The sequence below is a fragment of the Xiphophorus maculatus genome, chromosome 9, assembly GCF_002775205.1.
Source record: "Xiphophorus maculatus strain JP 163 A chromosome 9, X_maculatus-5.0-male, whole genome shotgun sequence".
NCBI classification, from domain to species: domain Eukaryota; kingdom Metazoa; phylum Chordata; class Actinopteri; order Cyprinodontiformes; family Poeciliidae; genus Xiphophorus; species Xiphophorus maculatus.
The window spans coordinates 11466363-11491641 of NC_036451.1; positions in this window are offsets into that span (position 1 = coordinate 11466363).

Sequence of the window (25279 nt, forward strand, 5' to 3'; positions counted from 1 at the left end):
CAAGTGAAACTAGTGCTGTTATGCCAGCACTCATAAAATCCATCCTAACTATGAGTCACGGCAAGGAGGCTGCTTAGGAGCCAGGTGACCGGTTCTGTAAGACGACAAACGTATCTTGTCTGGTATCGGAGTGAGCTTGCTTTATGACCTGTATTTATAGACTGACTGCATATGGCTTGCAGCAAACTATCCATCCATAAATTTTACGGATGAGCTTGTCCCTAATCTGGGGGGTATGGAATGTGGGAGTCTATCCCACCAATTAAAAGACGACAGGTAGGTTACACCCTAGATGGATTACCCCTCCATTGTTGGGCTAACCGAAACAAAGCTCTCATAGTAACACCTGAGTTAATCTAACATGATCACATCAGCTTTGAGTTTTGTATTGTCTGAAATGTTATGTTTTGATTCACTATGGTGTTTTGTTATTCTGCTATTTATCAGTAATCTATACATGTGTTTAGTTGTAGTTCCCTGTGGTTTTATTACCTTCTCAGACCCTCCCCTTAAGCTTCCATTACTATCCCTGTTATTTGTTGCATTCTATGTGTTTCCTATCGGTTTGCTCCCAGTGTTGTCCTCGTAATTTTCCTTCAGTTGTTTCATGTTGCCCTGTTTCATAAATGACCTTAAAAATCCTGTATTTCTAGATGTGAGACATTACCAATCACAAGAACGGATATGAGGATTGCAGAAACTTGGGACCCTTTTTTTTACACTTAGTTGTTTTAAATTTGGAAAGTAGACATTTGAGTGAAAGAATATTTATTTATTTCTAATGAAGCCCAAGAAAAAAGTTTGAGAATACGTTCATGATCGTTTCTTTTCATGTGCACCGTACTGTTAGTGTTCTTTACAAAAACAGAAGGAAGAATTTGTAAAAATAAGCTTCATCCAACTCTAATGTCCTGCAGATAATGTTTTCAACAATGTTAGAAAAAATGCATAATACCTCTCTTTATTTAAAATTAAAATATTTTTCTTCATCTTTCACCCATGGCCATGCACTTTTAATGGTTTTATTTCTGATGACCAAAAAAAAGAAATCTTTCAAAGAGAAAATTACTCACTAAAATGGTTATGTAATTTAAGAACATTCTACCACTTACAGAAAGGCCTGTGCGGTATGGCAGAAGGAATGAATGAAAGCAGTTATGCTGGCAAATACACAACTGCGCCAGGGAAGAATTTGACAGACAGCAACATACAGAAGGTGGCCGGGTTCAACCCCTTTCCTGTCTTCAGTGGCATTTACATGACAAACAGGTTGACATTAACACAAACAAGCCAGTAATTTTCACAATGTGATAGCGGGACTATCTATGAAAACATTAAAGTCACACTGAAGAATATATTGATGCTTATATTCGTGTTTAGTTGGCACACTCACAAACAAAATCATTTTTCCAAAAGCAAAACACTTCATTTGAATTGTAGTTCCAATTTAAAATTGTGCAAATGGAGGAGAAATGCATGTACAGTGAATCTTCTTTTCTTTTAAAATGCACATCTACTGTATGTGAGTAAACATACACAAACACTCACAATTGCCTCACTAGTACTTATCCACACACACACATCCCTAACCTCCATTAATCCGCTTTATGGTCATCATTGATACAAACGGACAACACAAAATGCTCTGCCAAGAAGCAATCAGTCTCAAAGAGCGCTGTGGTGATTTGTTATGAGCAGGTGTAGTGGAGAAAATTGACAGGCAATGTTTTCTCAAGACAGAGTGATTTTAAAGCCAAAAAATTGATAGCAGACATAATGAAACAATAAAAGTGTCTGCCAGGGCAAAGTACTCTTGAAGCTACATGTACTCAAGTTTTGCATGTGCATTTGGTGTGTGGGCATGTGTGTGTGTGTTTTAGCATTTCTCACCTTATGAAGTCCATTTTTCCAAAAAATATTATGTTGTGAAGACCCTTGTTCCTCTTGGGGCCCCTTAAAAATAAGTTTTGTTTTTGGGTTAGAGGTTGAGTTTCGGACTAAGGCATGAATTGAGTTTAGGTGAGGTTTAGGACTAGGCATGTACTGGAAAAGGTTAGGTTTAGGTTAAGGGTAAAGGCAGTGGCAGTTCTTGATATGGGCTGTATGGACAATTGCCCAGGGCAGCATTAGAAAGGAGCGAAGCACCCAAGAATTAGAAATAAATATTTAGATCTCATCTGTTTGTTGTGTCCTGAACATGTCTGCAGTGAAGTTTGTTTCCCATGTTTGCTGGTAAGTACTGGGAGACTAGGTTGCCTGTAATCTGCAGAAAAAAAAAATCAGCTAATTACTTGGATTTTAATTGGTTGGAGGAAGGCAGAAGAAGGTGCTTGCTGCACAATTCCGGCAAGAACCACCACTGGGTCAGAATTCGGATATATGAATGTCTGAAAAATGAATGTAAGTCAATGCAAAGTCCCTGTGAACATAGACAGACATACTACTGTATGTTTCTCTGTGTGTGCGTGTGTGTGGCGTGCACGTGTGTGTGTGCTTGAAGAGATGCAGGGGGAGATGTCCATTACTTTGCCATTCACCTATCCCCCATTACCTTCTTTCTCTTTTATAACCCACTGTTTTCTTAACTGATAAGGAAATACTTGAGCAGTTTGCAAACAGAGAGGACAATAGAGCTATTCAGCAGCTATACAGAATAAGAACAGGTCAATTAGAAGAAAAGAGAAACAGTGAGGATAGCATGTGTGTGTGCAAGTAGCACAGCAAAGCCCACACATAGATTGCTCACATCGCCGTAACAGACCAGTTAGTTTATGCGCCTGTGTATGTGGAAATAGAGTACAGTGCCTTATACAAGTACAGGTACACCTTGAACTTTTTAACACTTTGTCACAGCCACATGCTTTCGTGTATTTTATTGGGACAATGTGTGATAGAACAACAAAAAGCGCTGAACCCCTGCAGACTGAAATCTTTTGTCAGTTGTCTTTGCAAAATTACCCGGCTTAAGAGCGTGAACTTTTTTCAGAATGGATGGAGGAGAAATGTCAACATTAGATTACAAGTCTTATCAGATTCTCACCTGGATTTACGACTGGACTTTTACTGGCCTATTCAAACACATCTGATTGTTTGTTTTTGGTCTTTGTCCTTCTGATGCCTCAAGCATATGTCTTCATTTACCTGTAACAGTCATGCCACCAACTCTGACAGGCTTTCCTGTCTGTAATGAAAACACCATACACATAATGTTGCCACCACTACATTTCACCATGGCGATGGTGAAAATTTCTTTGGCATAGTTTCTTCTTGAAGTCTTCTTCTGCTGTTCCTCCAGTGTTGCCATTAGCCTCTTGGGTGCTTCTATGCTAAATGCTGTCTTGGCTTGTCAGCTTGAGGGTGTCATGTTGGTTTTAGAGATGTAGTAGGGCCTTTCTGTTTTTGAATGATGGATTGAACAGTGCTCCCTGAGATGTTCAGAGTTTTGGATATTGTTTTGATATTTAACCCATTTTTTCCTACAAATTTCTGCTTGACATGACTGCTGTGCTTTTCTTGTTGATTCTCTTTGTGTGCTAATATTTTAGCAGATAACCCAATACTCATTCAAGCCTTTACAAAATTCACAGATTTCAATTTAGATAAAATTGCACTGATGGAAAATTACTAATTGCAAAATTGGATGTTTTTGATTTTGCTTTGGGGGTATTGGTGTAAAAGAAATGCACACCACATTTTTTTATTTGTGAAAGACTTTGAAATGTGTCATTTTTCTACCACTTCACAATTATGCACAACTTTGTGTTGAACTGCCACATAATATCCTAATAAGAAATTTGTGGTTCTAACAGAACAAAGTGTGAAAAAGCTAAAGACATATGAATGCTTTCGCAAGGCCCTGTATGTGTGTGGTTTGTGGGGTCACAGGATGGATGCTGTTCAAACAAACAAACTTTGCAAGAGTGGCTAATTGTGAGCATTGTTGCAATATTTCATTTTTTCCTGCTGCAAGTCATCACAGTATGTTTAATTTCTCTGCACTGCTCTCTCTGTATTCCATACCTCTCCCATGACAGCAACAAACACACACATATACACACGCAGGTCAGGCACCAATGGTGATGTGAGCCATCTCTGTATGGACGCTGCTGTGCTGCTCAAGGGGGCATCTGGTCTTTTTCCCCTCTCAGTCGTTGAAATGTAAACACCCCAGTTGCCTGGATTTGCCAAATGAGCACCTGGTATTTCAAAGTGGCCTCCTTGCTGTGACTTTTTTTTTCTTTGACTTGGGGTGGGAGGCAAGGCTGTTCTGCATTATGTAGACTTACACACCAGCAGGCTTGCACACCCCCACACGCATACACACACTTCCCGTTGTTCAGCACAGGCGTAGAGTGTTATAGTGGAAGCACAGGGTGAGACAGGCCAGCAGGCCCCACACAGACACGCATACACACATTGATATGGCTCCTTTCACACACACAAAAAAATGCATGTTCATATACACCAACACTATGACCTCACACACACACGCACACACACACACACACACACACACACACACGCAGCACTCTGTCATTCTCTCACCTGGCCTTGTGTTTAGTCTGTATGTGGTGTAATGGTATACGCTGGGATTACTGCGACCCTCCGAGGTGCTGCAGTACACCGGTGTGGTGTGTGTCACGACTGTCTGTCGTGTCCCTGTGGACTGCAGGGACCTGTCATCAGAACAGTTAGTCACACAGAGCTGAGCCAGGCTTCACACATCACACTTTAAAGCTGAAAAAAACATGTAGTAATCACACAAAATATCAGCTGGGAAAGATATATATATATATCTATATCTATATATATATAGATATATATATATATATATATATAGATATATATATATATATATATATATATATATATATATATATATATATATATATATATATATCTATATAGATATATATATATATATATATATATATATATATATATATATATATATATATATATATATATATATATATATTGTCAGGTCTAAATACCTATTAAACAAACAATTTACCCAACATATATATATATATATATATATATATATATAAATATATGCGTGGGGGGGGGTGTTGGAATTACAACAAAATGCAGCACAAAAAAAGTCAAATGCTGGCTGAAATTTCATTGAAATAAATTCACTGTGGTGAAAAATGGAAACCCTCAAAAACATGTTAATCCAGGAATTACAAAACATCTAATCACAGTTGTCAGTTGTAGGAATACTTCAAACTAGGCATGACAATTATTCTTGTGGCATTTGAAAAGTAGAAATAGATTGAAATAGATTGGAAGGACCAGGGGGAAAGAGTTGATTTGAGATTGGGCTGAAATATGCAACGTGTAATGATCCAATTCAATACATGGGGACAGTAGATTTAGGGATAAGTAGAAATCCATGTTGTTGTTTTATCTTTTTGAATGAGGCCACACTCCTCTTTGTGTTTGGGTCTCTGACTTATTCAGCACAACTTTGGCACACTGCATAATGAACATTTGGTTATATTTATCAAACTATCCACTATTTAGTTGATAGGATTATATATGTAGTCTGACTTCAATTTACATCATGAGCTCATCAGATAAGTTTCTTCTTTTAGGTCTATGGCTGTTTTTGACTATGCCTAAATTTGTGCTTACATTAGTGGAAATAACAAGGCATGTGCTGTCAATTTAAGTTGATCTGATCTTTACAAACTACAGGTGTCCCTGTTTCAAATGGTGTTCCTCAGATTAAGAAATGTTTTATGCTTAGCATTTTTCATGCAGCTTTTTATTTGAGGTGGATGATAGTTGAAGACAGATCTGATGGAATGATAGGGTGCAAAAGTGTTATTGTTAGTGTGCTCTTAGAGTCCTCTAGGAACATTTCCCAAGCAAGAAAATAATTTGAACCAAATGGTGTGTCTGTAAAAGAAAAAAAAAAAAAAAAAAAACAAGCAGGCAAAGGCACTGCGAGTGTGCAAAAATAAATGTTTTATGCAGTCACAAAATCTCAAAAACATAGTAATGTTTTATGATGAAACAGCAGTTTGGCAAAAACAGACAACATCACTTTCTGGCACTGCAGGCTATTTACTCATCCCCGCAAAACTCTTCCTAAAATGGAAAATGACTTGCTGCTAAAGCTGCCGTGATTTGCAGTCTGTTGCTTTTGAGGCTGGTTCACGTTCATGTGATAACAGGTTATGTCACATCAGTGCGTGCCTCAGCATTGACAGCGTTGAACCAACATCGGGTATCTGTCATCGGTTACCACTAACATATCCTGGCCTACACCCATGCAGACCTGAATGAGGCATCCTGGGTAGACCATGAGGTGTCTCTTTTTTTAAGCCACACAAACACATTTCATGGCACTGAATCACCAATGGTGAGCCTCTGTATGGATGGCTCACATCCAGGAGCATCCATTCAGGAAATAAAAATGTAGCTAGTGTGTATTATATATGTGTGTATACACGGAAAACTACAGTAGCATATGTTTATTCAACAAAGTAAGTGAGTAGAAAATAAAGGGTGGGTGAGTGAGAAGGCAGTTTTGTGGGTGTTTTATTGTACAGATCAAAGTAGTTTTTAAAGTCCTTGTGGGTCCGTGTATGAGTGTCTGTATGTGAACATTCTCACGTGTCTCAGTGAACAAATCAAATATTTCTCCTCTCCTACTTTCGAGAAACTTCTCCCCAGGGACAGTGATAGCCTCTTTTACTGACTCCACCACAAAATGATGTTTTGTCTTTGTAGCCAATCCATGTTTTCTCATTTGACTACATACACTGGGGAAAATAAAGCAAATTCTGCAGCGAAGCATAAAACAGACCCAGACAAAGCAGAAAACTAACAGCATTCCCCGATTCAGAAAGTGTAGGAACTTTGAGTGTAGGAGTTTTGTTTTTTCCCTCACTTTTTTGCATTTGTGTGTGAACACAGAAATTCCCAAAGGTGCTGTTGGGAAAAGTTCCCAATAACATTTTATTTAGACTCTCCAAGGTTTTGCGGAACTGACTCTTTTCTTTCCTCTCCTCTTCCTTTGTCCTTTCCTTTTCCTGTTTTTCATACTAACTTTTTCTAATCTGTGCTGGGGGCAAAGGTGTTCTAGATTAAAAGGAGCTTTGAAAATTAAATTCACACCTGATGAAACAAACAGATTTGCATGTGCCTACCCACCTGAGACAGTTTGGCCAGCTCCAGGCAAAGAACTGTATCACCTTTGAATAGCGTAATGCACTAAACTAATTAATTGTCTCTTATTGGGAAAATATGTCACGAAGCTCGAGGTGAGAGCATGTGGAGAGGTGTGACCTGAGAACAAAAAAAAGGTTAAGGTCTTTGATAATAGTCTAGAACCAGGTAATTTCCAAATCCATTTAGTTTCATTCTTTTTGACACGTTATGTCAGTCCGTTGACCTTATTCAAAAACCAGAAAAAAAGAAACTCAGTTCTTTGGTGTACAGATCCAAACAGGCATGATTTCTTAGGGATTTTGATCCATAATAGCAAAATAGCATCACACAACTGCCATAAATTTAACTTGATAACCCTGTACTGGTTCAATTTATTTAAAACTAAGAAAATATTACATATGTTTTTGGACACCTGTCCAGAGTGTACCTTGCCCCTCGCCTAATGACTGCAGGAGATAGGCACCAGGACCCAACCACCCCACCACCACTGTCCTGCAAAGATAAGACAATGTATGAATGGATAAATATACTGTAGGTATTTAGCTAGCTACTTTATTTTAAACAAGGCATAAATGGGATAACTCCCTACCACTGGATGGCAACAAAGGGTTCTTTACATGATCTGTGGTGTGTGTGAAATTCTGATCAACATACATCAGCTGGATAAATCCGCCACGTCACCTGTGTTGGGTTTAGTTTGTTGAAGTAGTTTACAAGAAAGGCAAAACAGAGGATCTACACTAAAATATAAAATTATTACACAAATTAGCACTGACTGAAAACTTTGCACTGGACTTCAAGCAATTTGAATTCTCTACCTCTACACTCTTTCTGTAAAATCACAGACCTTGCTTGCCAAAGGAAATGCTAAATTTTCTTTTGTCTGAAAAGTGAACGTTGCCCCACTTATTTAAGGTAAAGCACTTCTGATGTTGTCTTTGGAAAAGGAGGAGTTTGACACAAGAAATGCGTCAGTTGTGTCTGATGTCCTGAATGTGTCTCTGAGTCTGATGCTCTTAAAATATCTGAATCCAGCTGCTGTTTATTCATTTGGGGAAACAAAGTGCATAAATGCACTTTGTTTCAAACTCCTATTAAGGTCATAGTTCATCCAGCAATGTTTAAAAAGTACTCTGTCGCTCTTGTATAACAATAGTATATAAATTGTTCAAGATGCTTTAAAGCTATGTTGTAGTGGCAGAACTGTATTTGGATTGAAAGCAAAATGTCTACTTTTGTTTTTAAGAAGATGAGACTAAGTATTTTATGTCAACATGCTATGCTTTGCTGTGTTCACAGTGTGAGGATCTTTGATTCCAAATTATTTTTCTTCATCATAGCTTTTTCTGTAATGCTTCAAGTCACATAAAACAACAGCAGCATTTCCTCACTGCTTCGTTGCTCTTTATGACAGCCTCCCTGCTGGTTGCCAACAGAGGTCGTGGGGAGACCGGTTGGGCATCAGCGACTACAGATAGGCAGTCCACTGTCCAGAGGTATGTCAGAAAGACTCAAGAGGACTAGTGAGGGCAGACAGGCTGACGCGTTTCCGCCTCTTCAGTGTCTCTTCAGCCATTTGCCAGACGAAGATCCCGTCTAAGCAGGAATTTCACACCCTATTGACAACGTGGCTGCTGTCAGCTGCCGCTCCAGCAGCTATTAACAGAGGCTCATCCTTCCGTTTTACTCTTGTTGCCCTGTATGTCCCTTCCTGCCTTCTTCTAATCCTTCAAGGGGGTTCTGCCCTCTCTGGTGTGAAAAGAAAAGTCAGGCCCCTGACTAAAATCAAGCAGTGATGATTGGTAGAAGATATGTGTTCAGGGCGTGGCTTTGCTTTTAATGTCCTGGATTTGTTTAGTTGGGGGCTGGGAGACTTGAAAACCAAAGTGCTAAAAACCAACAGAATGATAAGTGGCATTTGGACAGTGGACGTGTGACCATGCTGGGAAACATTTGAACAGCTGCTGGCACTAACTAAGCAGGTCAATTTGTAGCTTCCACCCATCCAAAGCTGTTATTCTCATGAAGGTGTTAACCTCACAGTTTGGCCAACTCCTTGCAGAATTTCCTGGAATGAACTAACAAAGTGTTGCTATTTAGGAGGGGAGGTTAAGTACAGTTTGCTATGGAGATAAAGCAGTCATTTATAATGTAAAGAGAATTCGGTGGACAAGAGGGAACAAGTAACTGGCATTGGTAACCCAATATTTACCCTACAGGTAAGGAGTTAACAAGACTTTTCATGAAAAAGATTCAGGAAATACCAATTTTTAGGCTTTCAATGGGAAAACAACAAGCAATGTCTCCAAAAATTAAGTGCACTACAAACATATATGTGAGTTAAACTGTAAAATGTGGCCTTTCAGTGTTACTTGAAAGGCACATGTAAAGAACTCATTACTGTTCAAACAATAAAATCTTTCTGCGCCACACAAAATGTAAGAATACTATGTTTGATCGGTTGAATGCTTTGCTTTGATAATACATTTTGCTAGCATAAAACATCAGTAACAAAAACAAGAAGGACATTGAGAAAAACAAATGAAGCTATGTCACATATCCCAATTTCAACCCCAAATTTTCTGTTTCATGGTTTAAATCTGGTTGAGTTAACTCTGAGTGTTTTACAAATTCACATTTTCAAGTTACTGAACTAACCAGAAAACACATGTGGCTTGTAAAATCAAAGAGTGAGTCTGTGACACAACTACCAAGGCATCTTAGGTATTTTCACCATAACCTAACATGATGTGAAGTAAATCTAACACCCAGGACAAGTCAGCAAATGAGTATATATACTCATTTATATATTGGACCAATATATATTTGGTCCAATGTTCCCTCCAGGTTCTAATATGTAGGGTTTTCACCACCTACTTTACATCAGAAATATTTTTTGGCTGTAAATCTAAATTTTCACCTAAGAAAGCATGCTGTAACTATTTTTCATTCAGATCTGTATTTTTTAGATGTATTGAGATCACCGGTACAAAGTAAAACCGTAGTAAACTGAACTAAATGTATAGATTGTTTAAAATTTATTTTGTCGTGAATTACAACCTGAATTGTTGTATGCATTTGTATTTATCCCCCTTTGTTCCCATGACCTATATATGACATTAACATTTTCGCAAAAATGTATAACCATTTGGCTTTGTCCTCATTGAAAGTTCATATAACATACTACTGGTTGGTATTGTTGGTGTTGTTATAGTGTTGCCACTTTAGTGTTTAAAAAATGCTCTACTTTATGTTGGTCTCACAAAATAACATCTGAATGAAATACATTAAAGTGTATAGTTGTAATGTGACAACATTTGGAGAAGTTAAAGGGTGATAAATACATTTGCAACATGCTCTGCTTTCAGGCAATATTATTTTTGAACTTTGGCTAAAATCAAAGTTTTGATGCAAATATTTGCAGTTTAAAAGATGTTACAGCATCCTATATTGACTAAGTGAATGTAAGGTCTTTGGCAGATACACAGACATTTAAAGGCTGATGACAACCAATAATGTCTACCAGGACTTCAGGTCACCTCTTTTCCAATAACTTTTTATTAGCTAGAGATAAAGCTATCTCTAGCTATCTCTAGGAGTTAGCACAACTCCTAGAGATCTAGAGTTGCCTCTATGAGCATTAACTAAATATAAATATACTACATCTGTCTGAGTTGCCATATGTGAAAAAAAATCATATATGACCATAGCATATAAATGGGAGATAAAATTCATTCCCTTTACTCAAAGTGTTTAAAGATCTTGCTGATAACATGGAAGTTCTTCTGTGAAAGGGAAAGGTCACATCCTCAGTTGTAATGATGTATGTGCTTGGAAACAACAACAGGGTATTGCTTTTTTTTGCTCTGTGTGTTTATGTGTTGCTCTAAACACAGAGAACCGAACTTAACAGTGGCTAAAGTGTGTTTATTTGAAATTTCACCGAGCAATCCATGGTACGCCCTGTGATTGATAGACATGTCAAAGTAAGCTTAGTTCAAGGTGTAGTGTTTTGACTTTGCAATGGAAATGTTGTGTGCTGCAAAGCAAAAGTAAAGAAATAATATGGCATGAGTGGAATATATGGAGGAAACTTTACACCAGCATTCATACCAACAAAACATTGGACTCATAAAATGATTTTTGTTTTGTAATAGACAGCTGAACACAGTGTTTGTGTACAAATTCTATAGTTATATGGTTCATTCCACACATAGAATAAACACTGAGACATAAATAAATGTATTGCAGTTATACCGATATATTGTCATGTTCCGTGTTTTTCTGTGTATTTATTTCGAGTTTCTGTGTCTCAGTCTCCGTGTTGTCCTGTCTCCCCTTGATTGTTTCCCAGGTGTGTCTCGATTCCATGATTCCATGTATTTAACCCCACCTGTGTCCTTTGTTCCTCGTCTGGTCCTTGTCGTATGCACCAGTCTGTTTTGCTGGCCCTTTATTTAGCCTGTTTGCTACCGATGTTGAGCCCTGGCTTCCGCTCAGTCGTGCTGCCTGGTTTTGTGGACTTTGTTTTTGGACTGTGTTACTTTCTGGATTATCACCATTAAACCATCATCTTCTCATTTCAACCTGGGTCTCAAGCGTCTGCCTCACCACCTCATCCACCATTTCATGACATATATATTTGTAATGTTTCGTGTCTTCTTTTCAGCTGTAGCTGGTGATGATTTCTTTTGGTATTGTTTTCACTGCCAATATTTTTTAGTGACTTGATTTATTACATCTTGATGTTGTCCCACATAGCAATAAAATTGCACATCGTCAGATTACTGGATGAGTTAAAGGCTAATAAAAATATTATTATTATTATTATTTTTCTATTTTAAGAAAAATAGAATCTTGTATGAAAACACTGAGCAGCATGCTGGTTTTCTCGGCTTAGAAATGGTCAAACTTAAAACACTCATATGGTATGCCACTTGAAGCTTGACTAAGTCCATATTGCCATGGAAACAGAATATTTTTGGTCTCAGAATATTTGCTGTAGTTTTCTTTTTTTTTGGCGATGCAGTTACTTTTGAAGCCAAGCCACCCCACCCCCATAGTCACACATTGTTCACATGAGACCTGAGAGCAGAGGGCTTTGGTACAGGGTTATTGTGTTAACCTTAAACATTATTAAAGAACTGACGTAACAAAATGAAATGGAATGAAATTCAGAGAAGGGGAAAGGCTTAATTAGTTTAATAAGACTGGGGAGAGTGGGAGCGGTCGGATGTGAGGAGGTGGGGGTAGAGCGGATGTTTCAGAAGTGGTGTCTGTGCCATTGGGTGTCTCTTGGAACATGCCAGGGGTACAACAGGGGCATTAATCCAGCAAATTGAAAGGTGTTTGCAGAGAGGGGAGTGTTCACCAGAGAGGAACTCCCTCTCAAATCCCTGGAATAAAATTTTTCAATCATCAGAACCATCTCCACTTAAGTTCTCTCTGATTTGCTTGACTGAATTTGTGAGCACTTCTTTTATCAAATTTCTTCTGTAAAAAAAAAAGATGGACGTTAAGGAAAAATACAATGAAACATCTGTGAGATGACTTTATATTAGGGGTGTCTGAATCTAGTTTTTATATCCAGTTATACTTATTTTTTTATATAATTTATATTCCCCCATTACTTGATCCTTAGCAAAAAAATTCTGCAGGTCATTCTGCAACACTTTCTTAGTTTATTGCTGGCCCTGAAAGACTTACTGGTTCAGAGTTCACTGGTTAGTTTGTTTCTTCATCTTACTAGCTTTCAGTGTCCATTAGGTGAACTTGTGTAACTTATTCAATACATTGAAATAGTCAGACTGTTCAATTTGAAGTTGTACTCAATTAAAATAGAAGAGAAATATATTTTATTGTTCCCACAGTGAGTAAATTCAGATGTAACAACAGCAAAGAGACAGAACACCGAGACACTTCACTTTATTTAATTGTTTGGTTTTCAAAGAATTCCACAGAACAAAGACAATATTCTAGTTGGCATGTTTCATCCTAATGTTTTATGATTGCTAACATTATTTACAGTTTATGGATTTTACACTCTGACATAATACCTTATGAGCAGGGCAACATCAGGTATCTTTCAGTGTAGATACTTGATCTTTGAGTAAATTCAAAGGCATTTGATTTCTTCATATGAAGATCCATAGTTTTAATAGGAATTTAGTTAAGTCCTAATCTGTCATGAACTGTGGAATTATGTTGCTTACAGAACTCCATAAATCATTCACTTCTTTGTTGCTTTTTTTGTTTTCTGGTCTTTGTGATTTGATTTAAAATCTTTGATCTTTAAATTTTGTTATAGTAAAACTCTGCTAATAATGAAGAGACTTTCGCAATATACAGCTTCCAGACACTTCAACATGCCACACTTATTTGCTCAAACAGTAACTAAATGTTTGAGGAAATAAACTGGAAAGTACATACATTCCAGAATGTACTTTAGACATTCTGGAATGTTCAGCAATCATACCGTACTATAGCTCAAAAACGAGCAAATTCCCATTCAAAAAGTGTGTATCATCTTAAATATTCTTAAATATTGAGATTTTAGTCTGCTCAGTTCTGCCTCTTTTGAGCTCCTTCAGAACGAGCTGTTTTGGGGTCTCTTGCCACTTTAAATGCTGGCCACGCCCCCAACTCAACATTTACTATGGCTTGGGAAAATGGCAGCAAACAAATGCACAATTATACAAACGACATTGGAAAGCAGAAGTAAAGCGCCTGGCACAACTATCAAGAATGCAGCAAGTGGTTTCTGGATGATAAGTCAACAACAAAACACTTGCCTTTTCCACCAGCAGCTTATTGCCAAAAAATGGCTGGGAGTTTTTTAAGTGCTCGGGCTGTTTTTAGAAGCAACAGAGACCCAAATGGAAGTACAAAGTGTGAATTTTGCATAGAATTTTAAGACAGTTAAAACAAATGTATCAGTTCTAGCGTGAACACAAAATGAAGGCCAGATTGACCCTTTCATTAAACAGTTTTTTTTTTTATAAAATCCATCTTTATACCAGAGAGGCATTTTCTCTGCTAAATCTTACAATTTAGGAAGTGGGGGCTGTCTGCTCTTTGCCTGTGGCCACCGTCAAATCAGTTACAATCATCGACTTGATGTCAGTTGTGGACATCCTCTGTTCTTAGACTCACAGGCAATAATTGTGGTTGGAGTAAATGACAAAGTGAATTTAGAGGCTTAATCGTAGGAAGCCTGATGGATGATATTCCAGTCAAACAGACTAAACATGAAAAGGGAGATTAAAAATGGTCTTCCTTTCCGTTATCCTCACAGACAATCCCATTTTTAATCTTGTCTATGTAATACCAAGATTTCCTGTGTCAGATCCTGGTTTAAGTGTCTTTGGTTTTTCTCTTGTGAACTTTGTTTTCTCTAAATATGTGGTGCACATGTCTTGTCTATAGATTTTAAAAAGTCATAGCTTTCATCTACACTTAAAAAATGACAAAACAATTCAAAAAAGTTATTGGGATAGTAACTGTTCATCACCATTTGTGATTGACTATTTGTGATTTTTGCTATTCCAGTACAACATTATCTGCATGATTCAGTTCAGAGATTGTCAGAATTTTTAAACAGAAACAGTGGTGATCACTGGAATCACCCTGAGCCCACTGTGATTCCAGTTATAAGCAGCATTCAATTTTCACTTATACAGTGAAAGCTGTACAGCTTCATACTGAACATAACATCATGTCTGACTTACAAGACTTACAAACTTAGTTTATTTATGATTTACAGTAAGTGTTAGAGTGGCATGTTTTGGTGCATTAGCTTTCTCAGGCACTTTTTTAGTTGTTGGAGAAACTCAGGATTCACCTGGGAGCAATTTATGAATTGAGGACAGATGAAGGGGAAGAAAAGTCTAAGACAAGCATGAAAACCACCATATTTAAAGAGTTCAACCTTTGGAAACATTTATTCTGTTTATGAAAGAATGTGTTTTTGGTTTTCTCATAAGTATTGCTAAAATTGCATCTCATTTCATTTTTGTGAACCCAGTATAATATATTGTCTTAGCTGATTCTATCATCGCATGCCTGCTGTTGTATAGATTTTTTTTAAATTTAATATATACCATTATCATTTTGGGAACTAAATGTTGACTATAGCAGAAAGCATAAGAAAAAAACTGTACCTCTAAATTTCAATCTACTCATGGTCCCTGTCTTTTATCTTTGGGATAATTTGAAAAACATAAATATTGCACCCAATATTGTGGGTTGTTCTGAACATGCCCGTTTTATAGTTATACTACCTTAAGGGAAAAAAAAAATGCAATTACAGAAATGAAAATGTCTAATATTCTGGCAATATTAAATGCCAGAAAGGATTTTAAGTTATAGGAAGTAAGATCAAGTAAAGTAAAATATTAGTAAATTAGAGTAAAATATTACTGATAAACTTTAACAATCCTTTTTCAGGTCACATCGAACTCACAGAATGTGGTTGAATTGTAACTGGATTAATACTTAATGTTCCTTTCAACAAATTGCTATGTGTGAATGCCAGAGGCATCCTCACAAACACAGAGAGAAGGCCAAATGCCAAAACCTTACAGTCACCCATTTCTCCAGTAACTTATTTCCTGTTTCAAACTTGTTCTCTGTGCCCACAATTCATCTGTCTGCTTCTCATTCTTTCCACTCATATCTTCCTGTTGCCCTAGAAAACAGCAACTAAATAATGCACCTTATGATTAAATCACAGTATTAATTTTAAATGTTCTGATGTAAATGCAGAAGGAGCACAAAGGGCTCATACTGTTAGAAGAAGAAAACAAAGAAACTTGTTCTATGGAAAATCTGACCTGACTCTTCAAAAAGTCTCATTTAGTTAGCTTCCTGTCATAACATGTTGATTGCGACTTTGTAATTAAAAAGCAGCATCTCACTGAACACAGATTCTTATCATATTTCCATTATTTATTAAAGGGGGGTTATTATGCAGTAAGATCATGTGACCACCCAAAAACCAGGATGAAGCTCAGAGGAGTTCGGGGCTTTTTTTTGACACCTAAACTTTGGAACAACATGCCCTCTGACATTAGACAGGCATCATCTCTTGCATTTTGTTAATCTCCTTTAAAAAACACCTCTGTTTTCACTGGCTCTTAATACATCTTAAGTTGTTTTTCTAATACTTTTACTCAACTTGTTTGCTGTTTGCTATCTCTGACCTAGTTTGATTTTTTTTATTATTGTTTTAATCTTTGTTTTATATGATGATGGTTGGTGTAAATTGTGAAGTGCTTTGGTCAACTGCTGTTTGAAATGTGCTATACAAATAAATTTGACATTGATAACAATCCTTTAGCCCCCCACACCAAAGAATCACAACCTTTACATGGAGGAAGGTTTTGAGCACCCCATAATCCTTGGAGGTATGTTGCCTGAGGCTCTGGCTCCTGTTAGTGTGTGTCTTTACAAGGGACACGCAGAGGAAGGGGGCTAGAAGCAAGGCTAAGCATGGCCGAACACATCTCTTAGGCTTGGAAGAGCAGGAGAAAAGGAGCACCCTCCTAGGTTGTGGGTTGTGCCCTGTGCTCCATTCTTGGCTCCTTGGTTTTAGCTCAGAAAATAGTGAAAAGTTAGACGAAACATCAAGATTGGATGCTTTGTGAGCTGGGTGATATTTGAAGGTAGGGATCTGGGCGTGCTGATCCCTACCTGGTAGAAGAGAAAGATAAAGATACAGATAAAGGATAAAGATTGAACAGATTAAGATTGAACAGCTCTTCCGTAATTCAAATGCCGGTCTGGACTGCTGTGATGAGGAAGGAGCCAAAAAAAATTCCCAAAACTCTTGATTTTTAAGGTAGTTTATGCTGCATAACCAAATACGGTGATGAGATTATCGATCATCACTGAGAGAACAAGGTCCTGTATGCAATTAAAAACATCAGCAGGGTCTTGAACAAATTTTACACAAGGACCATCACTGAATTGAATATTGCTGTTGTCCAAATAGTGATTTGGGAGTAACATTTATTGTTTGAATTACATTTTATCTAGTTTATGTTGACATATATCCTTGTTTACAAAATCTGCTGTCACTTTAACCCGAGAGTGACATATATTTTTTGTGTTTACAGTTGTCTTTATGTTCAGAAAATATAACAATTTTAAGGTGCCAACATTCAATGTTTAATGTTGGCACCTTAAAATTTTGGCTGTGAGTGTGACAGAATGTGTGCATGTGAAAATATATTATTTCTGGTTCTTTTTTTAGATCTCCTTTTCACATCTTTTGTGATAATGTTATGTATTGCAATAAAAGGTTTATCATATGCTGGTATAATGATAAAGAAAAGAAATATTGGAATAGACTCAGCCTTAAAAATAGGTTGAAAAGTTTAAGCTTTCATCCTTGGTGAGCTCAGACGAGAGTTGCTCTTATACACATAATAAACGCCTGCTGAGGTGATTTGGGCATCTTTTCAGGATGGAGGCAGCGCACACCAAGAAGCTGCTGAAGGAACTGAAATTTCCCACTTGCCTGAGAACACATTGGGAGAATGTTCTGGTGAGAACTGGTTAATTTCCTTCACGAGTCTTTACCCCAGCAACTTTATGTAGAATAATTAGAAGATGGAGTGTTGGGGGCGGGGGGGTTCTGAAATGAAAATTCTCCAATTGAAATTCCAACTTTGGATTTAAATGTCTGAGTGGAGGCTCAGTGTGGATTTGTCATTGAAATGCAAACCGCTTCCCATGCAGTGCTGTACACTGAGGCATGAAAATTTACATAAATTTTGATTTTCAACACATAAAAACCAGCACCTTTTCAGCCAACATGTGAGGATTTGGAAATGCATTTATTCAGCATGCAGTCATTCATTATTCATGTTTATATGCAGGCGCCTCATGATTGCTTTGTTCAGAGTTGGGTCTTGTGTCAGCGTGGAGTCTTTTGACGGCTTACAGCTTAACTCCTTGAAATGTAGCTGCTTCAGATGTAATGAGTGTCTGCAGACACTCTGGCTCAGTCTGCCAGGTCCACCAGCTGTCTGCACACAGCTTGGCCACTGTCACTTTGAAAGTGAGTTACACAGGACGTCCTGGTGGCCAAGTGGCTCAAACTTCCTCCCTCATCTGTCACCTCAGGTTTTATAGCCCATTCTCTATTATGGCAGTTTGCTTCAAAGCACGAATTTGTCTGGTATTATAAACCACTAACCCCTGACCATTTGTGCCTTTTTGTCCCTCTCAGACCAGACATTTTTAGTCAGATTTTAACAAATGCTCTCTTCTGCTGAGTTTACATTCTTCCTTTAAGCACAATGTAATAAGTGACCTGGTTAACAGGTAATTAAAGATGGAAATTGGCTTAGGCTTAAGCCGACTTGGGGATTATTTTTTCCAATCTACTGTGACTGTTATTAATGTTTTTACTGGGTGACTAAATTACTTTAATTTGATGAATGGGATCGCAACAGTCCAGTAATTTTATTTCTCAGCAGCAACCATTATTCTGTTACTTAGGAAAGTAAGAGTGGACATGAAATGTTTTAACCAAATACACTTCAAAGGCTCCCCGTAGCTATTTTGATTTATTTTAAAAATGCCACACTGAGTTGATACACTGCAATGAATGTAGTCTAAAAAATAATCAGACCGGTACTCAGTAGTATAAAAAGAACAAAATACAAATCAGTTTTACCTCCCATTTACTTTGCATTTCAAAGGAAAGGACCTTCCCAACTTGTCACACCCTGGTTAACAGTTTAATCCTGACACGGATGAACCACACAGCAGCCCCTTTGTGTGCAAACTCCTGAGTGTCTTTTAGTTGAATGGTGGGGAAGTGATGAAATCAACAGGAACGGATGGGGAAGGAGGGAAATAGAGGAGATGATCCGAGGCTACTCCGGCAGAAGTCACAACAAGTGATTGTCATCAGTGAGTCGAAGAGATTAGCCAGGGGGTGTTGAGTGTGCGAATAGAAGAAATAAAGTGTCCGAGCGAGCTGAGAGCCAAAAAGGTGAACAGATATTAGAGCTTTTATTTTTCTTTTGTTCACAAGAATTCCCCAATAAAGTAGTAAATGTAGTGTTTAAAATGTGGCTTGTGCTTAAATATGAACAATGCTTTACCAAAGTGTTCAGACTGCTCCACATTTTGTCATGCTACAAACTGCAATGTACTTTACAAGGATATTATGTCAAGAACTACACAGCATCTGAGATAGTTGCTCAGGGAAAGGTCATTCACACATGGTTTTTAAGTTTGTTTTTTTCCAAAGGGAAAATCTGAAAAGTGTGTTGTGTATTTTTCTTTTTAGCTTATTAAGTCAATAGCTTTTTGAGTTACTGCAATTCCAGTCACATGTCTATTGTGTGTACCAGCTTTAAAAATGAAGTGCCTGACTTTTTTGTCTAGTAATTTTGTATGAAGAGTGTGAATATTAGTTTTAAAGTCTTGCAAAGGTTTCTCCATAGGATTTCACTCTGATTGGGACATTTAAAAAATTTCAGCAAACATTTGAATGTGAACATTTCCATTGTGGCTACAATATGGCTGTATGTTTAGATAGAGGATTCTACTATATTTAGATCTATCCACCTTCCCATCAACTTCCAACGTCCTGCTGAACATAAATGTCTGCACAGCATGATGCTGCTACCACCATCGTAGCAGTAGTAGGGATGGTGTGTTCAGGGTGTTGCACAGTTCTAGTTTTCATGGCATTTTGTCCCTTGATTAATGATCTTCTTACACAATGTCCAAGCAAGTTGTGTCATACTTTTTTTTTCTTCTTTTAATGTGTCCTTTTTGGTATTGTGTTACTCAGAACTGCTTGATAGAATAATAACTTTGTTGTGATGATGTGCTTAAAGCGGAGCGTAAAGGAGCTTCTTCAAGATACAGAGCCCTAATTTTAAGGTAATTTTCAATTGCAAAATCAAATTTCCCTTTAGTCATGCTTGATATATACATTTTTATAGCACTGAAGGTAACACAGTCACTTGATAATGATATTAAATGGTACTATGTGCCTGGAATACATACATAATGTTTCCCTTTTTCAACATGTTTTCAATTATATTGCACAAAGGCCGCTACTGTCCAATTATATCATTACAAAATGTATATTAAAAAGCCTCTCCTTCCATTCCACACCCCTCACTCCTCACCCCCCAAATATAAAATAAAATAAAGATTGTTATATTGTCAAAAAAATTAGAAAGTTTAAGAGATGACCTCATGACTCAGGAAACTGACCCATCTGGCACACACAGTATGAATAAAGGTGGTAGAAGACTGTGTGCACGTTTGCACAGGTAAAAGTTTGAAATGGAGCCAAAAACAATTTAAAGATAACAACAGAAAACAGCAGAAGTAGATCAAAGAAATACAAACAAAAAGTTTTTATACATTTATTGACACAATATCAAAGGGACTTTTCCACACATATGCCAATGATTGCCTTTGTAGTCAGAAGAAAGGAAATTTAGATTTCTCTCTGTTTTCTTCCACAAGTCTAAACAGATCCATATTTAACTGCAAGTCTTCTGTTGTGGACATAGATGAAAAGAAAGTCATTGTAATTTTTAGTGTGTTCCAAGTTGAACTGAGAAACGTAAAAAAAAACAACAAAAAAAACCTCCTGCTCATTGTTAGAGAAGCCTCATAACTGCCTGGTTTTTACAGCCATAATGTTGTGACTGAGTTTGAAATTCTGCCCTGTGCCTCCTGTGGAAGTGGACTTGATCGCTTAACCTCCACCCTGTGACCTCTCCTGGTCACATGGTTGGCTAAGCAGTGACCTGACTTGACCCCATTGCTGAAAGGGTACACCGCTGTGTTGGAGAGGTCACTTAGAGGTACTGCTAATAACACTCTGCACACTTTTGACTCTTGGATCTGTAGGCTAACGTGGCTAAATCATTTTTGATGTAGAGATATTTCAAAGCAGACTGTGAAAAACATATAGAAAAAAATGGAGATCCTGACAATAATGACAGGCAATTCTAGGAGAATTTTGGCCCTCCATGACACCAACATTTTCAATGAAGATTATTTTTTCCATTCCCTTATTGACTAGCTGCATATTTGCTGATTTCCATATTTTGTTTTGGAAATCAATACAGCTAAACAGAGACATGGAGTGTGAAGCTTCTATAAGACAATGTTGTTAATTGTTATTTTTCTCCATTAAGTTATAATGTGACTAAAAGCATTTTTGTCAATAATAGCTGCATGCTCATAGCAATTTAGCTTCAGCTGCGCACACCAGTGTTGAAGTCAAGACCACCTAACCCGAGACCGAGACAAGACCAAAATTGATAATCAAATTGATCTGAAAGATTCACATTCCCATAAAAATACCTAGATATTAAATACTTAGAGCTGAAATAAATTTAACCAATATTAAAAGCAGAACAAACTCTTTGTTCTGCTTATCTAAAAAGATAATGCCCTGGGCATTTGCCCATATCATTTATGTCAGAAATCATCACTGTCTGCACTATTAAACGTAGCAATTGAGGCAATTCCCCGATGGTAAACACCGCTCAACTATGAACACTGACCAAACAGCAACAAGCAAGAAGTAACCAAGCACAAGGCGCTCATCATGACTGTTCTCACCCTTTCTCCCACTGCATGAAGCCAGGCAATACAATGCACTTTGAACAAAAACAATCAAAGAGCAATGCACATGCTCTTTCGTTCTTGTGTTTTATTTATTTGCTAATAAATATCAATGTATATAATTAAATAAAATAATGATAGCTACTGAAGTACGCAGAGGATTACAAGAACAAAGAACCGCTCTCAGTGAGGCTCCAGTCCCATCTTCTTAGTAAAGAGAAGTTAAGGAGACTTGGATTGTTCGTGAATGTCACATCACTGTATTGCAGACTTTTGGACACAGTATTGCCCTATATATGAGACACGTTAGTCAACACCTCCACACAATAATTCAGCGCAATGAGTGACTTTTTTTCATCTTAAATGCTTATGTATCTCTGTACAACTAGCTGTGCTAACATCACGTCAACGGAGCTTATCTTTCTTTGAGCTTCTTTTCTAAGTGACGAAAAATGTTAGATGTAGTCCCCACCGTCTGTGAAAGTGTAGCGCTGCTGAATTAGCTGTCGCCATCGGATTTCTTATGATGTATGCAGCACAATTATATTACTGACGATTAGACAGGCATCTTCTGCCGCTCAAAGAAAACCATTGCGCATGTCTCAGAGCGCTGCGTGCGAGTGAAAGGTGGGGAGAGGGTGGGAGACATAACGTAAACACGTAATTGGTAAGTCATGTTATTGCTTGGATTTTAATCCGTGCATTTTGCATCCATTGGAAACAAACATGTTAACAAATAAACTGGACAGCATCCTGTAAGTTTAGTGATATTTTCACAGTTGCAGTCTTGACTGGTCTTGAAATAAAATCCCGAGTCCTCAGCGCCCAAGACCGAGACAAGACCGAGACCATCAAAAATGTTCTAGAGACCGGTCTCGAGTACTAAAACACTGACGCACACATAGCTAGACTATATAAATTTTGTTCTCCAGGTGTGGCAGCTTTTGATCCAAAGCAGGAAGTGTTTCAAGACATGACATTAATAAATCAAAGTGAAATTAAAAATACTGGAACTGGAGCCAACCCTCTGTCGGCTTCTCTTGGATTTTAACTGCTAGTCAGCTACATCCTGTCTCTCAGATGTCTCTCCACAGCCACTAACACACAAACACACACCCACGCAAACTAACCTTCTGCCTCACAGTGTGTTACTCTATACAATCGCATACTGCCAAAGTTACTAGATAGCACAGGAAACGTATTTATACAGAACACTTAATGATCAACTTTTTTTGCATTCCACCAAAATCCACAATAGGGGTGGTGGAAGATTCTTTTAGTATTATTTTTTAATTTGATCTATTTATATAAAACGTTTGTTTGAGAATTCAATTGGAGTTGTTTCACCAGTTTTTAACCATAGGGCAAGTCTGAGTGCAAAGTGCCATTTGGTTCTGTTCATTAGTTTTACTTGGCAAAACTTAGAAATATTTTTGCAAAGCAGACGAGCAATAGCAGTACAAAATCAGCACCAGGGTCCTGGTTTCTGTCAGGAGAATGAATATGGTGTGATATTGGGGTTGGTGCCACTTGCCTTCTATTTCAATGCTATAATCAGAAAAACATGACTGTTTTCATTTCTCCTTGTACATTTTCTGAGCTATGTAATTACCCCTGTCATCTGTACTGCAGTGCCACGTCATCTGAGCCAACACAAATGTACAACAGCAAATTGGAACTGGGTTAAAAAATTAAATATCTTGGCTCATAAAATTCTGCTAGGAGGGGGTTTCAGTCTGTTTTTCTTTGTTCAAAGTGTTCTACAGAAACCACAGACTGCCCCAAGAGCTTAATTCACTTTCTGTGCCGTCAGTGGAAGAAAGGGGTGGGTGGCCTGGGGAATGCCGCACAAATAACATGTTTGTTTACGCTGCTTGGATGCAAATGATAGACCGAGGTCACAAACTTGGAAAAATGTGTGGAACAAAAGGCGTCTTACATGGAGCCACACTCTGTGGATGGGATTGGAGGTTCATCATTACTCCCTGAGGGGTATGTTTGATCTGGCCTGTCTTCGCCTTGGACTGTTGTGCATGGCTCTGTTAAGGCCGCATCTTCTATGCTTTACTGAGGATCGTTACAAATTCTGATTCAAAAAGTTCAAACAAGCAGTCCCTGAGGAGAACTGCTGATTCCAATGCAGAAAAAGAGAGTCAGGGCACCCCGCCAAGACTTACTCCCGCTTTTCAGAAAACTGGAGAAGATGAGGGTGGAAAGGGGGTCTATAGGGAAAGAGGAATGTTTGAGTGGTTGATTATCCTCCCATCTTCTCAACAGCTGTGCAGAAGGATAGGCCATAGTCCACAGCCTTCAAATGTATACATGTGTGTCACTGATCCAATGTTAGACACATGGAGACTAAAGGGGGAAGAATGTGGAGTGATCTCAGATTGAGAAGAGTTAGCGAGCAAAGATGATTATTGCGCATTTTTCTAAGCCTGTGTGCAACATAAAATAATGAACAAAAAACAAATGTTAAGTGTGCAGGAACAAAAATTATGCACATGAAGTAACTACTGCTTCTGCAAAAAGAAAATAAGAAATGGTGTTTCAAAAAGTGAAGTCCAACATAGCACAAAAAGCTTTCAACCTTGATCTTAAACCATCTTACCCTGACCCGTTATTTGCATTTCAAATAAAATAAAAAGAAGGAAAGTAATTTAGCAGATTAACCCAATTATGCTCCTAAACTGGTCTCAAAAAATTGGAATGGCAAACTAACTATGGCTTGTTTTTGGTAGTTTCAGCTGCCAAGTTGCAAGAAACATCCTGTTTGTTGTCTGGGATTTTATTATTCTTAACTGTCATCACTTTGGTACCCTTTAACATAATGACTGCTTACTTGCTTGTTAGCTCAGTAAACCTCAATGAAAGACTGACTAGATATTTTACAGTTTTTCCAGGCACTTTGATGCAGTTCTCTGATCACAGGAACAATTGTCATAACTGTTTGCTCAAACTCAACAGCAATTAGTCATTACTGCACATCAAAGAAGCATTTTCTCAATCATTCTGTGAAATTGAGAATGTTTTTGGCATCCATCAATTCCTTACACACATTTCACAGCTTTACCCAAAGGGATTTTAAAGAGAGTCTGTTCCTCCCTCCGTGGAAAGATCCATTCATAATTTTGTGCTTAACCTGGGGTCGAGTCCTGAAGATAGCTGCCTAAATAGAGAAACCCAGACTTTCTTTTCCCCAGGCACATGGAAGAGCTACACTGGGGGAATCCTACAGTTCTCCCACGCCAGCTGAAGAACATAGATCGCCCAGTGTGTCCTGGTCTCTCTTCTTAGTCTCCTTTAACTGACTCCCCTTGATGTGGAGGAGCAACAACCGTACTCTGAGATCATCCGGGATGCCCAAACTTTTCATCCGATCTCTAAAGAAAATATTTTCAGCCACTTGTATCTGTAATCTCATTCTTTTGGCCACATACCCAGAGCACATCCAGTGTAAAGTATTCAGTGTCTTGTT